Source organism: Dermacentor silvarum, chromosome 11 (assembly GCF_013339745.2).
Source record: "Dermacentor silvarum isolate Dsil-2018 chromosome 11, BIME_Dsil_1.4, whole genome shotgun sequence".
Taxonomy (NCBI): Eukaryota; Metazoa; Arthropoda; class Arachnida; order Ixodida; family Ixodidae; genus Dermacentor; species Dermacentor silvarum.
In genome coordinates this window covers 852084-871072 of record NC_051164.1, presented here as the reverse complement: position 1 = coordinate 871072, position 18989 = coordinate 852084, and positions in this window count along the sequence as shown.

Here is an 18989-nt window from a genome sequence, read left to right as displayed (position 1 = left end):
GCCAGCGCGATCGAGGCGCGATCTCGACAGTGACGCCGCCTACGTCGGACCTGCCGTAGCAGACGATGGCTAACGCGCTACTAGATTAAATCCGAGGAAAACTTCGATCGCGCCCTGCGGAGCAGTTTTTGAGGCGCTATTTTGCTTCGTCAGTCAGTAACTGGCCTTAATAATGTCGTTTTGAAAGTAGCAACGCGACGATGCGAGACGGCGCAAATAGCAAGTGTGCAGCTAACGTTTGCGCTCGCCGGATGGTAAACAAAAAAAAGCATTTTGCCCTCGCCTTGTCGGTTGCGGCAACTTAAGGCGCAGCAGCATGCCATCACAACGAAGTTGTTGTCCCTAACACGTTTGATCCGTTTGTGTGTGTATACAGCACTTTCGTCGCACAGGCCCGAGAATGGCGGTCGGAGCGCGCTGGAAAGAAAAAAAAATATGCAAAAGCGCGACGCGTGCTTCCACGTGACACGATTGGCCAATGGGGGAGCGGAGGGGGCTGGGGCGACAGGAGGCGGCGAGGAGGAAACGCCGGGGGGAGCGCGGTGGCGGCAAGATCTAAGAATGGCGCTACGTGTTATATAGAGCGGTTTTAGACCGGCCTAAAATCCCTATATAGTAAAAGTACCGCCATCTACTCTTTCCTCCACCGTCTCCTCTCCTAAAGCGCTTGTTCTTTTTTTCTTTACCTTTTGCTTACGAAAGAAAGTCGACGGTGGCGCCCCTAGAAAGTCCCTGTTACATATTTCAGGCCGAGCGCGTGCCGCGGCCGCCGCCGGCCACTGTGGTTTCGCAGAGTGACTTTCAACATGGCTCTGAGGCGGAAAAAAAAAAAAATGAAGTGAAAGCACGCGCTATCATCCTCCAATCGGAGACACAGGAGAGAGAGAAGCGGCGTTGATCAAAGGATGGCGGTACTTTTCCTATATAGGGATTTTAGACTGGCCAACCGGCCAGCGCCTTCTAACGGCGCGAAGCGAAGAGATGAGCAGGAGCAGCGCATGCGCACAAAGTTCTCTAGAAGCCGTTATCTCCTCTAAGCCGTGGAGCTTGTAGCGAGTTAATACTGCCCGAGCCTGTGTCGTGCAGTGGAAAGAGCCTAGCAGGCGATACGTGCGCTACCCCTGAACTTTGTGCGCATGCGCTACTCTTGCTGATCTCGTCGCTTCGCTCCGTTAGAAGGCGCTGGCTGGTTGGCCGGTCTAGGGAGCCTACATGCAAAGCCGCTTGAATGTAGGCTCCCTAGGCCGGTCGACGCTCACGCGGTACTGTTAAAGAATCGAGAGAACTGTACGTACAAAGTGTGTGCAGTCCGCCTATAATGCTATCGCGTTGAAGAATTCAAATCTAAGACGGTGTGATCGAATCTCACAGCATAGCAACCACATACGCTGAACACTGCACCCGTACGTCTTTTGTCCAAAACGAACTAGCTCTTGGAGGCGATTCGCGCGTGATGCGTGTCATATAGCACGAGCAAGTCCACACCCCCAGGTTTCATACAGCCACAGACTCGGCAAAGAAATGCACCAGTAATTGATGGAAGGGTTTTAGTCAATCTCATCCATTGTCTCTCGCGTGCGTTACGTCACATAGCAACAAGTTGTTGAACGAGTACATTTCTTTTTGGCGTAGCGGCTATGGCGTTTCGCTGCTAAGCACGAGGTGGCGGGATCGAATCCCAGTCGCGGCGGTCGCATTTCGAGGGGGGTGAAATGCAAAAAACGCCCGTGTACCGTGCATTGGGTGCACGTTCAAAAACCGCAGGTGAATCAGAATTAATCTGGAGTCCCTCACTACGGCGTGCCTGACAATCAAATCGTGGTTTTGACCCGTCAGACTCCAGGATTTTATTTCTTACTCCTAAATGTGGTCCGGTCCTCCTCTTCACTTTCCCTATACTTGCGTAAATATGTTGTAACTTCCTAGTGTGCGTTCTTACATAGATCTGGGCGGCTTCTGCGCAGCGACCACTCGCTAAATATCCTAAAGATGCATTTTTTCCACTTTCCGATGGACTGGAAAGCAATACGAACGTCGAAATTAGAGGACAAATTAGGTTAGTCATTGCCACTGAGCACAAATGAGATGACCGTATTAGAATAGAACAAGAAACCACACTTCCGGTGCAAGCCAAAAACACGACATTTATACGTGTTCATATTACTGCCCATCTTTCGAACGATGGATGAATCTCTCTGCCAGTGGCACCCAGTGGATACACAGCAACTAAAATTATTTCACGCGAAGTTTCCTTTGGGAACTTTCCCGGTTCTTCCTGACTGCTGGGTGCTGCTAAAGTTCTTCTGGGTGCTGCTGCTGCTGTCTTGCCAATAGCTATCACACACACACACACACACACACACACACACACACACACACACACACACACACACACACACACACACACACACACACACACACACACACACACACACACACACACACACACACACACACACACACACACACACACACACACACACACACAACACATAAAAAAAAGGAATAGAATTACGTGCCCGATGGTGTGATCGAGCCTCGGGCCAGCACTTGCTGTAACCACCAGGACACAATCTTTTTCTTTTCTTTTTTCCGTTATTGTCGGATAACAGCAAGTCGGAAAGTGAATAAAATAACATACACAAAAATGCTAATTTGCGGTGCGAATGGAGCCTTTAGACACTTCCTGTTTCTCATGACCGTTGGGCTGCAACCGCATCTATGCTTCTGTCGTGCCAAGGCGAAATAGCTCTGTGAGAGTACTGCAGCGTGTGTCACTAGAGCGTAACGCGAATACGGGCGCACCCAAGCAGATGCGTAGGGAGTGCGCTTGGACCTGCTTGTAACGCGAATGATGTGGTTCGGGCGAGGGCCTCCAGTATGACATTGCGCTGACATTGTAATAACGCAGAAACTAACACAGGTTTCCGGCCTGCCGATGCATTTAAACGAAGCTTCGCTTTATGTAGATTCCAACAAGGTGCGTTCCATCTGTCGCAATCTTTGTTTGATATTAATTTTCGTACGAAAAAATTGTCCGTACACTTGTTCTCCGTAGGGGTGGCCGGTCCACAAGTATATATGCTTCGGGTCATCCATCTTAAGAGAGAGAGAAAAGGACGCTGTCTCGGGACAGAGAAAAAACAACAATAAAGACCCAATAAGCAGTAGGCTTAAGCGACTACAAGGTGTCGAAGAATGGTCTACAGATACTAAGTTAATAAGGGAAGAAACAAAGTTGCGAGGAGGTATACACGTGGATGTACCTTCAGTTCCCTTTCCTTTTGCTTCTTTTCGTGCGCCTCCACGCGGCACTCTAGGGATGTGCTGCCTGCCGCTATTGTCTCGTCTCATCAGTTTTCGTTGTCGCCTTCCTGACTAATGGTTCCCGGATAAGGGTACCCGAGGTTCGAAGAGTACGGAACCGAGAAGCGGCGAGAGATTCGGACGGCCAATGGCAGCCATTTTGGTGGCTCCTCTCGCTGATGGAAAGGTTTTACCTTTTACGTAGAAGTAACGCTTGGCCTTCGGAGCACAAAAGGGAGAAGTACCCGACGCCGTAGCTCTGTCGCCGTGGCGTTCCGCTGCCTGGCATGTTATCACGGGTTTGATTACACGTAGCTTGGGTGAAAAGCATCGATGCTCGCTTACTTAAAGTTAGCAGTACGCTAAGGAACCTCATGTCGTCAAAACTAACCTGGAGCGCTTGCTCTGGAAGTAATCACAGCGGTGTCGCGTTGGAATGTTAAACAATAAATAAATAAATAAATAAATAAATAAATAAATAAATAAATAAATAAATAAATAAATAAATAAATAAATAAATAAATAAATAAATAAATAAATAAATTGCAGTGAAGCATAGGAACGAATTCATGGTCACGAAAATTAAGCGCAAACAAAAGTGACAAAGAAGGAAACGCACGACACGAGCGTTCACTCGGTGCTAATGTCATGCATTTCCTTTGTCCCTTGTGTATGCGCTGAATTTTTGTAACCATGAATCCAACATTCCAACAAGTCCAACTAGCAGTCTTGATTCAGACGAGCGGGCATGTCAGCTGGACTGCTATCGGTGTCACCGGTGCGTGAGGCTATAGAGTTCGCGACGTCGCTGGCTGATTGTGCTGCTGCCCGTCTCCTGACGGCGCTGCGCAACAATTTGCTATCGCAATGGTGCATTTAGTATAAATAGTCGTGTTCTGCGTAGATGCATCACAGTTGTTAGGTCAAGAAGGTTTGTATTTGATTTCGCTCGACTACGACAATATTCAGAAACATAACAAGCTACCGATCGTATTTCTATACATCCGCGCCGTCGTTGGCGCAACGTTATGAAGTCGGCTCATATCTTTAGTAACTCTAGTAGAGTTCCAGTTGATCTAGTGTGTTGGGTGACAACAATAATACATGTCCGAGCAACTGCAACACGTTGAAGAATTCAGCCTGACACGTGTCAGATCTGCTTTGAAAATGTCACCGCGCGCATCTGCTAATAACTTCTCTAAAGCCATCTCATCGACCATCATTGGCGGCTTTCTGATTGACGACTTCCGATTGAAAACCGTGTCGCAGTTTCTCCCGTCCCCCCCACGGCCTTTCGCGCGACGGAAGAAGTCGCATTTGCTCTCTCTCTCTCTCTCTCTCTATGTATATATATATATGGTGATTGTAAAGCAGGAAAGATACGCTTAATTCTGTAGCCCTTCAGGGAGCACGCGCAGAACGCACGTTTGCTCTTCGCCGTGCGTTCACTCCTCGTGAAAGCGCGCGCCCCTCGCGCTTTCACTCGCACATACAGCATACGGCGCGTGGCGACGATTTCATCGCCATTGACGGCGACCTCACGGCGACGACGACGACGACGATGGCAGAAATTCGCTTTGGAGTGTCCATATAATTGCTATCGCTATAAAACGTTCTGGGACAAGAGCAGGATTGCGGGAGCCGAAGCACCTGAAGCCGTCATATTGACAGGAGGAGACCATTACTATGAACGCGATCTTACTGATTGCTTTTCGAGCCTAATGGCGCTATCTTCTAAAAAAAAAAAAAAACTCCGGCTAGGCAAAACAAGAAATTACTGCCGACATTATCAATACGTTTTCTTTGTCACGATCACGCAGACTTGAATTATTATTTGTTAGACATTGCGATGCGCACAACACTACTTTCGACTGCTACAGCCATAATTACTTACAATATTGTAAGAAACTCTATGGCTGCAGCACTGCATATGCTACGCCCTCCGAAATAGTTGCGAACAGGCGTCAACGTTCTCAGGGTCCGCGTGTCACGCAAAACGTTGCAAACATTGCCAAGCGCGAATATTGTGGGATAGCGTTGGATTTAGCGCGTCCTGCTCCCAAACGGACATAGCCGCAGGGACATGAGTTTGATTTGAAGGTGTAGTGGTTTTTGAAGTCGTGTTCTTCATCGCCATACGGTGGCGGCGAAGGTGGGGTGAAGGTGGAGACGAAGACAAAAGGACACGACAGTGGTGCAACGAAATGAACCGACTGGCATAGCAATATCAATTTTGAGCTTCTAAATGCTGTCACAGCTGCAGGCTGCTCGCCAAGCAAAACCCGCCTGTAGCTATACACAACACCACCGCCATTGCCGGTTGGCTGTCACGGTTAAAAAAAAAAAAATCTGCGTTGTGTTATGTGAGTGTTAACGTGAGTTGTTGAGACCCGGCCCTCCTCTAATAAAAATAACGGTACTGACACACTTAGTGCTGCTCTTTCGTTAAGCTCACGGGCCAGTTCAGTGCTTCTAAAAAACGGCACCAGGGGCCTTAAGAAGGAAGGCGCCAATTTGGGACCACAGTAAACACGGCTTCAACAATCTTCAGACCTTCACTGTATGTTGCTATCGCGCGCCGACGTCCTGCCTTCTATTTCTCCGTCGCGCTTTGCGGCTTGTCGAAACACGGCTCCTCCGCGGACCCCGGCGGTCCTGCACCCACGCCTGCGCGATATAGATTAATGGTTCCTTTCGAAGTCGCGACGCTTTCATTGCTGGCGCAAATATTTTTCATCGTTTACGCGACCAGTCGACGGTTTTCGGCGCTAGAAATTGCCGCGAAGGTGGGAGAATCATTAATAAGCGTTTACAGGCGGGGGGAGCTTTATTTGAAAGCGCTTCGAGGCGTTTTGAAATTTCTTGACCCGAATACGGCGTGACGCCGGAAACAGTGACGCAGAGCGAATTAGGGTATTGTCTGCGAATGAGGGAACTGTCGTCAAAAAAACTTTGACTAATGGTTTGAGTGCAAGTTCCAAGTATACTTATTGCGAACGAGTCCTGTCTGAAACGAAAGGATCGGAAGCTGAAACTAAAGTGTCGGCGCTTATTGCACGTGGTGGGCTTTAATTTGAAAAATTGGGGCTGTTCGTGATGAACGCGATGCGCTGGCTTCAGTGAACACGGAAGCGAATTCGGCGATTTAAGGCACCCGGAAGAAAAGATACCGAAGATTGTTGATGCAAATGCATGAAGTTTTTTTTTCCCCGACTTTTCAGGGCAGGTAAAAATGACGGCGCGTAAATTGCATGAAATTGTAATCAGAGGACACGAAATCTCTGCGGAAAAGCAGACAGACGACGCAAAAAGTATATGAAATCAACTTTTCACAGCTATTACTTCCAAATCTCGCGTCAGATATTTTGGCGCGCACCACGTGGTCAGGATCAGTACATGGTTTTCTACTACGACTCTTTAGATGACGGCCTTAGCTTTCAGGACCTCGCTGTCATGTAGAGTAAGGACTTTAAGAATTTTCACATCCTCAAAATTAAGCGTGTTAGCGAGATGATAAACAAGGACTCTTAAGGGTGCAAATATTTTAAGGTTTTCAAAAAGCTTTGTCTACATATCAGCGAACTCAGTCTATACCCCTGTAATGAGAGAAGCTATAGTTGTATAGTTGAAAAAAACTGTATTAATTCTGATCACCTGGTGCGAACAAAAATGTCTGACTCGTGAATTTGAAAGCTATGAAAATTTACTTCATGAAGTTTTGTTTCATTTTGTTTACTTGTCGCAAAAGCTTGCCAAAAAAGACAACGTTATTTGTTGACACCGACGATTCAATCTTATACCCCTTAAAGGTAAGGATGTTAGGCATAAGAAAAGTCAGCACCTTTAGTCATGCGAAAATTTTCACTGCGCGTCTGACTATATCGAATCACTGATAAGCAGAGACACATAACAAACGAATCCGCCATGTTGCACAACCTGCCAATCTCTCTTACGACAGTCTAAGGCACTACTTTCGAAGTTACTTCCTTCTTCGCAAATTGTGCCAGGTGACTGGAGCCTTAAGTCATAATAGATACACGCTTGCAGCAGCTGTAAAGTTGCTTATATACAACACCTTGTTTGCTTCTCACCTTAATTATGGCTATTTAGTATGGAGCCCAACAAATGAGACCAACTTAAACACATTGTTATTAATGCAGAAAAAGGATGTTACGCGGAATCACTAATCTCCCGTATACACTGAACATACTGACTGGGTATTTGTTAATTTATATATGCGCGCCGCAATTTTGAATTGCCGCGCGACTGGTCGCTCGAGGCACTTTGCGTGTATTTGCGGGCTTCTTTCACGCTCGGAAAAATACATTTATGTAGCCCATATTGCGCAATAGAAAGCTGTATCGGGAGTTTTTCATGCTGCTCTACAATTTTCTCACTGACACTTTCCATCTAAATATAATATTTATGATATTTATAATATAATAATAATAATAATAATAATAATAATAATAATAATAATAATAATAATAATAATAATAATAATAATAATAATCAATCATGTGTATTTAATGTGCCCAGGAACAACCCTAAAGTCTGAGTGCTGGCGCACGCATATATTACAAACCAAAAACAAAACATTCAGGGAAAAATCATTAAAAAATAAATGAATAAAAATAAAAATTGTGAAAATAAGAGAGTACCGACAACAAAGCGCAAAGTAAATACAAAAGAAAAAGGAGGAGAAGGGCACTTGAACAATACATGATATTATAATACAAGGCAAAGCTCGGAAAAGAACGATGACAAGGAGTTATGAAAGATATCAAGTTCACGAAAGTAAGCGTTATAAAGATTCTGTATTCTGTGGACAGTTGAGTGTTCGTGATGACAGGCAGGAACATGGAAAGGTCTATGTTCTCTGGTGATCTTGCGTGGGATACGGAACATGACACAGCTGAGAAGTTCGGAACACGTGAGGTTACCGTGAAGGAGTTTAAAGAGAAACAGGAGGTCAGCGCGATTACGTCGGTCGCGAAGTGAGGGCAATGACAACAATCCAGCAGTGCTAGTACAGGGTGCAATGTCCAGGTTTGCAAAGCGGTGATTATATATGCTTGGAAACTTTTTCTGGACACGATCTATAATGTCACTGTTGGATCTAGAAGAGCCATTCCAGACGACCGATGCATATTCGAGTTGAGGAAGACAGATGGTTGTGTATAGTTTGCGGAACGGTGTAGGAGACTTGAATTCCCTCGATACTCTGCATACAGAACCAAGAGAGCGCATACCCCGCATTGCAACACGTTTAGTGTGAGCCGAAAAGTGTAAGGTTGCATCAAAAAGTACACCAAGATCATTGATCTCGCAGACCTTACACAACGGCACAGAATCTACAGAATAAGAAAAAGAAATGCTTGCTGTTTTGCCTGTGAAAGTCATGACTTTGGTCTTAGCAGCATTCAAGGTAAGGTTATTATCCTTGCACCATTTAGAAAAGGAAAACAGGTCAGACTGCAGGGCGCGACAGTCATCAACAGTGTGAATTTTCTTTAAAATCTTGATGTCATCGGCATGTAGAAGGAAAGAGGAGTTCCGAATAACAGAAAGAACGTCATTAATAAACATTTTTTAAAGGAGTGGTCCTAATACTGATCCTTGAGGGACGCCGCTAGTTGCCATGTAAGAAGACGTTTGGCCATTGACGTTAACATAACAGGATCTACCAAGAAGATAACTGCGCAAGAGATTCACAACTGACGAGTCAACATCAAAGTGCGTAAGCTTGATCAGAAGCAGCGAGTGGCTGACTACATCAAAAGCCTTGCTGAGATCACAGTAAATGGTGTCAACTTGCCCCCTTCGAAGTACCGGCGTGGAGATCTGTGTCATGAAACTTGCGAGATTTGTGATAGTGGAGCGGCCGGTGAGAAATCCATGCAGATTCGGAATGAGCGAGTTCTTCACAGTAAAAGACAATATGTTGTGAAGAGCAAGCTCAAAAATCTTGGACGTAGCACAGAGAAGAGAAATTGGGCGATAATTCGAGACATCTGATTTACATCCATACTTAAATACAGGAAAAACACGAGCAGTTTTCCACATGTGAGGGAAAGTGGAAGTAGTCAAAGAGTTATTAAATATAGATGTCAATACTGGAGCAAATATACTGCCGTAAGCTTTTAAAATTGCGGAGGGGATGCCATCAGGGCCGCAGGATAGGGAAGGCTTCAAGCGCTTAAGGCATTCGTGGACAAGCTTTTCATTAAACAACACCGCACTAGATGCAGGAACCGTCGTGTGCTGCTGACTGACACCAGCGTTGAAACCTGCATCTTTATATAAGGAAGAGAAATGGGCTGCAAAACAATCCGCGACTGCTTGGACTTCTGCCCCTCTAGAGTCAAGTAAGCGAAAGCCCTCTCCATGTTTATTGGAGCGCTTACGGATATACTTCCAAAATTCCGCCGGCCGGTCGGAGGCGCTATTTTCCAAGAATGCCATATATGAATCTTGATCCCGCTTATAGAGACGTTCACAGAGAGCCCGAAAAAAAAAAGCGGAATTCTTCTCTGTACTCATTAGGCAACGGAATTCTGGATTTTCGGTGTGCGCGATCTTTATGCTTTAGGGCAATTATGAGTTCAGACGAAAACCAATGGGGATATCTAGAGCATCTAGGCCTGTACTGGGGAATGTATTTGCGCATACAGCTCGAAACAAGCTCTGCAAACTGATCTACTTGGTCATTAACATTGCTTTTGTCTATAACCAGTGACCAGTCGGTGGTGAGCAAGGAATTATATAAACCAAGATAATCACCACGCTTGAAAGCAAAGCGTGGGGATTCATTTACGCCGCTGGAGGAGCTCTGCCTCAGTGCTGACACAAAGGCAGTTATCTTTAGTGGCGGATGAAACTTATCGGTACGCACAAGGAAAATTTCGGAACGAGAGACATCTAAAACCTGAGCATTCGAGATGCAAAGATCTAAGACGTTGCCACAAGAATTGGTGATTAAGTTATGCTGTTGAAGGGAACAGAAAGACAGAAAGTCCAACAACAGGCTGCATTTCTTCTCTGTGTAATGATTGTAATGAGAATATCTAAATGTGTTCCAATCAATACCTGGTGTATTAAAATCACCAAGAAGAATTACTTTGTGCTTACTATGGGAGGATATTACACTTTCAATGGAAGAGATGACCTCATCATACAAAACAAGGGAAATATTCGGCTGTACATAGAACGATCCAATCAACAATTTTTCACGTCGGGCTAGGCTGACTTCTAGCCATATCGACTCCCGTACACTTTCTATATCGATGCGCCGTACACATTTCAGTGAATTGTCAACTGCAATCAGCACGCCACCACCTTTTTGTTGAGATCCACTGAAGTCCCGGTCTTGCGGAAGACGTTGTAGTGCGGTGCAAAGAAGCCTGAAGACGAAATGTCACCACACAGCCAAGTTTCAGAAATAACAAAAATCGGAAAAGAAGATGAGATTACATTGCAAAAAAATTCACGTGCTTTGGTGCGGAGTGCACGAGCGTTTTGGTAAAAAATGTCCAAATTACACGCCACTTTGATCCTTGGAGGTTGTTATTCATGTAGCATGGATCATGTCATCGTGTAGCAATATAATAATAATAATAATAATAATAATAATAATAATAATAATAATAATAATAATAATAATAATAATAATAATAATAATAATAATAATAATAATAATGGCTATTTTCTTCAAGCTGTAGGTAAAAGCTGCTCTTTGTAGAGGCAGCTTGACAAAGGCTCACAGCTGCCTTTGTACACAACAGTCAGCAACGACAATTACAATAACATACTACATGCAGCAAATCTGCTCAAAAACAAAAATACAGAGAATATCTTAGTCTCATAATCATACAAAGCGCAAGAACAAGTATAAGCGTGAACAAAGGGCCAATGTAGTTTTAGAATCTAGCATATGCAGTTTTCGCAATTCGATCGGTGTACTGAAGAAAATCTATACCAGCCCTCCCATATTTATTAATAATTTAGCTATTATGTAGGATAATTTATCTTGGGAATAACTTGTTTTCGGGGTTGTCACTTTCCACATTGCTTCATTTCGTGTATTAAGCGACGTAATTTTTTGCTTTAGATGATAAAGGTCACGTAGAAAATGTTGATTTTGTTTCACATCACGCCTGATCGCAACGGCTATAACTTCAAAGTGTAGAGGTTATGGACAGCTTAAATTCCAGCCTGCTGAAACAGTTCACCTGTGTGGGCATCATACGGGAAGCTAAATAGTATTCTGATATATTTCTTTTACATCAGGAATAATTTATGCAAGTTCGTAGAAGTTGTGGAGCCCCGCACCAAAGAACAATAGTTGTGAAGAGAATAAAAGAGCGATTTATAAAGTAAAAGTGTCACTTTAAATGGCAACACTCTTTTGCAGCTATACGTCATACCGACAACGCGCGATAACTGGTTCAGCACACTGTCGATATGCTCGTTCCGAAGCATATTGCTTGAAAACGTAACTCTCAGAACTTTTATATGATTTACCAGCTCAATTTCAGTATCACCATACGTAGCATGCTAATTATCGTTTATAGGCTCATTTCTTTGTCTAAATAATACCGCTTTTGTTTTACTTGTGTTTATGCTTAAATTATCATAACATGACCAGGTTTTTTTTTTTTTAGTTTCACAAGAATTTGGTTCCTTCTTTCCTGGAGTGTTATACTATCTTCATCCGAAACAAGTATGCTGACATCATCTGCATATAAAAGCTGTATAAGCTATATAAGCTTCAAGCTACGACAAACAACGTTACCAGTGGTTCTGTCCAGCTACGTTTTGCATATATTAGCATATTTTCTAAATCTTGGCGCATGTAGTATTTATTGCTTTGGTATACTCATTGCTTGATCACTTACGTAGTCAACGTTCCAGTTGAGTTCGGATATTATGTATAGTTGTTGACACAACATGGATGGTAGTCTTGCGGAGTTTCTTGTAATCTTAGTTCCAGCCTGTGTGCACAGTGTACAAAGATTCACGAGTGTAATCTTTTATTCTGCGTCGATTGTTAGTTACGATGCATTTCTCTTAGCTCTATATAAAAATACTGAAGGTGCTGCGTTTAGTTTTTTTTCTTTTATCGGATAATGCGACACTTTAGTTGTAAAGTTTGTCTGTAACAAGAGTGTGACTCGCTGCATTGTTTCAAACTCCATATCGACGGGGGTTAGGGTGCCTTCAAGCAACTCCTATGGCCTTCTTTCCCCTAACCTCCTTCACTTCTTACGGAAACAATAAATAAAGAAAGAAACATGATTCAAAACACCTTGCCCACAGTTTCACGCGTAAGGAACAACCATTAACGCTGATCAAACAGCCCTCACAACGATCAACCAAGCCGAGACCACAACCAAAACCTCGCACCTTACTAATGACAGAGCACAACTCTTGAGCGTATGTTTTATTTGGGCGGGAACTCAGAGAACTGCGATAACGCCACGATAACCGCGACGAACTACGCGTAGAATATAACGTCGGCGACGAACAAAGGCTTAAGTTAGACTACGGGTTAAACCCACTAAGCAAGCGATGGTTAACAGAACGATGTGCACCTACGGCACGTCGTGAACTGCCGCTTTGTTGCAAAACGTGGGCGCGGAGATTAATGAAACTACAGAGAATGGTAGACGGGGTGCAGGGTTCTGGCTACGCGTAGCAGTCCTGCTAGTCCCCGCGTGCGCGCAGAATAACTCCAAATGTGTCCTAGAGGGCTGTCGAGCAGACTAAAGCAAAAAAGAACTTTCGCTGTCTTAAAACCTGACTTGTACACGTTACAGAAATAAGTAACGAAATGAAATTACCTTCGTCTCATTCAAAAAAAAACAAAAAACAAAAAAAACAGCACTTGATTGCAATGACTAATGACTTCCCCATCGAAGTAACCCAGATAACGCCGAAACGTAACCGATTACTTCAAAGTTACTTTCCTACCAACTCCTACTGAGCTTCAACAAATGCAGTAAACAGAGCGAGCTGACCTATAGATCTTTCAGCGTATCCTCTGCCGAGATGCACACGTTGTTCATTTTCCCAGAAATGTATTTTACTATTTATTTATACGACGGTACGATGCGACAACGACACAAAGTCGCCGACGACGGAACGATGACGGTGTAATTGACTGTGACGTGGTCAGCCGAACTATAACCGCGGCACCATGCAGGACAACATTGAGGAAGACGAAGCCGACAACGGTTCTGCGAAGCTAATTACACGATGGCGAATGCGGCACGATGTGACGACTACGGCGCGTCGGCACGACGGATGCTAATGACTGCGCTAGGATTATATTCACGACAACGACGACCGCAACCTCTTAGCACGCCTCGCAGGGCGCCATGTATGGAGTGCAACATGAAAACAGCTAGTTTTTATTTTGTTTTTTTCCCGGTGGTTTCTTCCAAGCTAGCGCATATACTGATGATCATGAACGCAGTTTTAAACACAAATACGATTAAAGCGACACTAAAGGAAAATATTAAGTCAAGCTCGATCATCATTGGTCATTCGTAGAATTCGTTATCGCAGCGAGCAGCGGGTTTTTCTTGTAAGCGACAAAAGGACGAAAATGAGAAACTGGGGCGCCGCCACTTATCTGAGACCATGCAACCCCAGCGCTGGCTGAGTCACAGATCGATAGCAGAAGATATGAGAAGGCGACGTGACTCGTCCGTTTCGGCACGGGCAATTCAAATTGACCAGCAGCAACGTGACATTCGGCGGCAATTTTCAACGTAACAAAGCCAAATGTCCGCCCAGAGAAAGCGATAACAGACTTCTAGTTGAATAATCCATCGATTCGACTTAGCCTAATATTTTATTTTAGTGTCAATTTTCACGTAAATCGTAGTTTTCGCAAAACGTATACGACTCCCATAGTTCCACTCGTGCTATATCAACAGTCATCTCTGTGAAAACAACAAAATAGCCGAAAAGAAGTAGGCGCTTTAATATCCTAATGGTCGTCGGGAAACGGCCGCTGCCGATGTTTGGCTCGAGGACAACGTTTCGTTCGTCGCCGCCATCGCTGGCAAGCACACACGATCCGCGTAGCAATCAGTCGAGCGCCATGTTTCTTGCTCTTCGTCCGTACGTTCGGAAACGCACGTCGATACCAACCTGTCTCAGCCTTACAACGGCCCCGTCCCTACATCGACCGTAAACGAGAACACACGACCTGCCACAGACGTGCGACACAAAACAGCGGCGTCTGCTCTCATGGGCTGATTGGATAACGCCGTTATCATATAGGAGATCGCTTTCTACTATGCCAAATATAAGTCCCTTCGAGCAGGCACCCAACAGAATAAGAAGGAGTGGGCGCAAAAATTCGCGTGATTCTACGTTTCCTGGTTCGCTCAAACACTTTTTTTGTAGCTTCACTGTCTTACTTCTGAACCTTGTCATAAACGTGGTAGAAAAAAAAAAAAAAAAAAAAGCTAGGCATGCGGGCACAAACACAAGAAGACTCTGGATCCGTGCCCGCATGCCTAGCATTTTTCTAACATAAATACCTACCAACTTATCTCAGCTTTCTGTCATTTCAAGTTGTTATAATCAAGCGTTCTTTGTTCTTAAGTGTGCTGCAATTGTAATCTTAATCTCGTATTACGCATGTACAGGGTCGCCAACGGTTAGGGCAGACATTTCATTAGTAAGTGATCAAGCAATTTTATTTTGGCATGAAATTCACCAGATGGATATTTCGTCATTAGATATCCTCATTAAGCGTCACGTAAGGCCAATGTATACGTTGGGGTAGAAGAAGACCTTAGGTAATACTGTCCGAAGTACTAATGATATTCTTCCACCTCACAGTGGACAGCCCTATACCTACAGAGTATGTTAGGTCCAACGGCATTCGTTTATTGTTGAGTGATAAGAGGTAGCTTTAGCTCAGCACCAACACAGACTTCCCTATTCAAATCAATGTAAAATGCAGAAGTGCTTTCAATAAACGATCATTGAACCGATTGGGATTATATTTGTAGCATATTTGAGAGAAAGCTAAGTTCTACCGAATATAGCAAAATGTTGCTTCAGGCTTGAAATATTGTCCAAAAATTGACCAAATTATTAAAATCTGAAAACAAATGAACCACGAAATTATGACTTCGGTCACTCGGCACTAAAACGCACTCTTGCATACTTTCTATAGAGGCTGGCTGCTAAACATCAATTCTCGTTCTCTTGCCAGGGTATTGAACATTACCTTTGTCTTTTGCGCATTATTGTTAAGCCCTTCTCCTAGACTTAGCCGGCTAAGGTCCTCAATCCTACGTTGCAAGTCATCAAGCTGATCAGGCCACTGTCAACTGCAAACCGCAGGTTGCTGCGGTATTCACCGTAGATCTACATTTCTAATCCATCACAGTGTAATACTTTGAATAATTCTTCTAAGCATGCAGTGAATAGCATTGTAATTATTGCGCCTCGCTGTCCGACCCGTTTCTTGATCAGCATGTGGAGCTTTTCTTCTAAAAATTGACAGTATCTATGGAATCTTTGTAGATATTTCCTAAGATATTTACATATGCTTCATGTACCCCTTGGCTACACAATGCTTGCGCGAGTGCTGATGCCTTTACTGAATGCGCGAACAGTCTAACCTAAAACACTGAATTACCTTCGTCCCATTGATGATCGTCATTGATGTCGCTCTGCACGTAGCACCGCGACATGATATCTATAATTTCCAACAATAATATGTACGTCTGGTACGCACGTAGTTCAAAATTAGGGACCACACTTAGGAAAAAGAAGCACATTTACTTGCTTACGTTTCGGCCGTGGCACGGCGGTAGCGAATTAGAAAAAAAAAACGTTTCGCAAATGATTACTCAGTGTCCCACTGATTACTTCGAGGTGAACCAAACAGATTTCCTCCTTCAATCAGTGAAGGCTGACAGTTCCCGAAGCAATAGCAGATGAGGTGGCTTAGTCCAAGTGACGCGCCAAATTACTCACGGCGATGGCAAACCACATCCCGAAGACAAGGATGATAAAAGTTCTTCCCCTGTTTTTAATGCGGCGTACGTTTTCCATGCTGCGTTTGAATCCCTAGCTCTGTAGTTCTGAGTGTGAACAAAGAGATTCGTTATAATTTGCGCAACAGGATAGCCCCGCAACTAAGTCGCCATCAAGTCACCGCTAAATTAGAAAGAAAGAAAGAAAGAAGAAAGAAAGAAAGAAAGAAAGAAAGAAAGAAAGAAAGAAAGAAACATCTGGGTTTTTCTTCAGTAAACGTGGTTTAAGTATTTATTATATACATGTACTTTTGTTTAATAATTACAACATTCTCAAAACAAAAAAGAAACGTTAGTCAGGATATCTGTGGAAAGCAGGCAAAAAAGAAAAAAAAAGAGTAGATTTTTAGGTTCCAAGAAAAGATGCTAAAAAATACCTAGGTAATCCTACCAACCCCTTGGAGATGGAGATGACGTGGAAGACTTTACTCTTACTATTGAAATATTTGAGTATTTGAGCATTGCCATTTTCGGCGAAGGCAATTAGTACAGCATAATGCAACACTCATCAGTTACTATGAACGGAGATATTCTCAGGATTTCATTGCAATTGCTTTTCCGGAAAGCGTGGGCAGAGCAGGGTTAGTCGGGGTGTCCGACCTCGGAAACACATCCTGCCGAAACATTAAAAATCTCGAGTGACAAGACACGCCGCCAGAGGGCCTCTTTGCGGGGCTCCTGCGCAATGACAAAATTAAGGGAGGGTTTAGAAAAGTTAATTAAATTCTGGGGATTTACATACCACAACGACAATATGATTATGGGGCACGCCGTAGGGTGAAGGACTCTGGAATAATTTTGACCACCTGGGGCTCTCCAACGTGCACCCAAAGCACGGTACAAGGACATTGTTTGCATTTCGCCCATATCGAAATGCGGCCGCCGCGGCAGGGATTTGATCCCACGCTTTTGGGCTTAGCCGCCAAACGCGAAAGCCACTACGCCACCGCGGCGGGCATTACGGGAGTAATACCCATAATACTCGCCTGTGACTGTTTTGCTTTATGCACTAGATACTTTCCTGAAGTAAACTTCAGTTGATAGTCGGCGACGTGTGGCGTCCCCACCTTTTATTCAGTCCCTGTCCAGTCGCGATGTCGCAGCCATTACGCGAATGTAAGCAGTGTCCTTAGCGGAAGCCAAGTGACTCTCTCATGTTTAAGCCTACTCTCCAGAGGTCTAGTACTCTCCAAGGTGAAGTGGTCGCACAGATAGAGCGAATTCAAAGTAATCTTGCCCCACAAGAACGCTCAAAACAAAGAGTTAATCAATGAGACAAGAAGTCAGTACAACCGAAAGCAGTACAACTACATTCACACGAGACAAAACGTTCACAAATAGATGAAGAATCATGGCAGCCTTGTCGTGTACCGGCTCCGCAATCACTTCCGGCGTATTCAAGATGTAAAAGCGTAGCCTTCGAGATCTGTTTCCGTTACTGAGAGGGCAGCAATCACTGAGGCGCGGATTTGGACACGACATATTGGTTGAACCCTGGTCGAACAAGGAATGTCTCCGGAGCCGACATTTCGACAGGGAGACTTAGCTACGTCAGCGCAACAGATGTTTTGCACTACGCTGGTTTTGGCAGGGCGACGTTTCCAGCGAGAGGCACGTCTAGCAGTTTGTCCGATGCACGACTGGTGGTGTGCACAACACCGCGATGTCCTGGTGACGCAGTAAACGATGTAGAATTACAGGGAAAGAGGATAGCTGAGAGGAGACAGTAAAGAATAGAACTATTTACGACACGTTTCCAAGCAGAGCCGACTAGGTCAGTGTCATCCGTAGTTCGCTTGTGGAGTCGCGTGACTCCTCGAGAGTTTGCAAGCGGGATGATGAAGTTAGGAAATTTGCAGGCGCAAGTTGGAATACGCTAGCGCAAGACAGGGGTAGTTGGAGATCGCAATTACCTTCGTCCTGCAGTGGACATAAAATATAGGCTGATGATGATGATGATGATGATAATGAAACTCTTGCAAGGACGGGACACACGTCTGTTAAGCGCATTTACAGGCTTGAAATGCTCCGGCAACTCGCCCAACTACCGAATTTTTCGGTGTATAAGACGCGGTTATCTCTAAAATTCACGCTGGTGTGTCCTAAACAACAATGCTTCTTATATGTGAAAGTTACCGCACCCAAGATGGGAGATACCGCACGGCTGCACTAATGATAAAGGCGAAAGTTCGAAGAACATCGGACACTGCAAAGACGCACGCTTGACAGCGACAATTATTATTGTTTACATGGCCGTTGCTGTTTTTGAATAATTACCCTATTTATGTAATCATGGTCCCCCTGGCAGTTTTTTTTTTTTTTTCAAAACTCTGGGACCTCCTGCTGCAATATTCTTACCATGTGACTCCAACATGACTGCTCCAATAAACTTGACTAAGCGCCATATTTTTCAGAATGCATCGTAAATTACCACTAACTTAGTTAGTGGTAATTTACGTTAGCGAAAATGGCATGCGAACCAAGTTGCTCAGTAGACCATAAAATATTATGCTCGCTTAGCGCAAACAAGGAAGGGATGTAGAGGACAAGGGGAGCGCCATTCTATTTTGGCGCTCCCCTTGGGCCCTTCAGTATTTCCTTGGTTGCGCTAAGCGA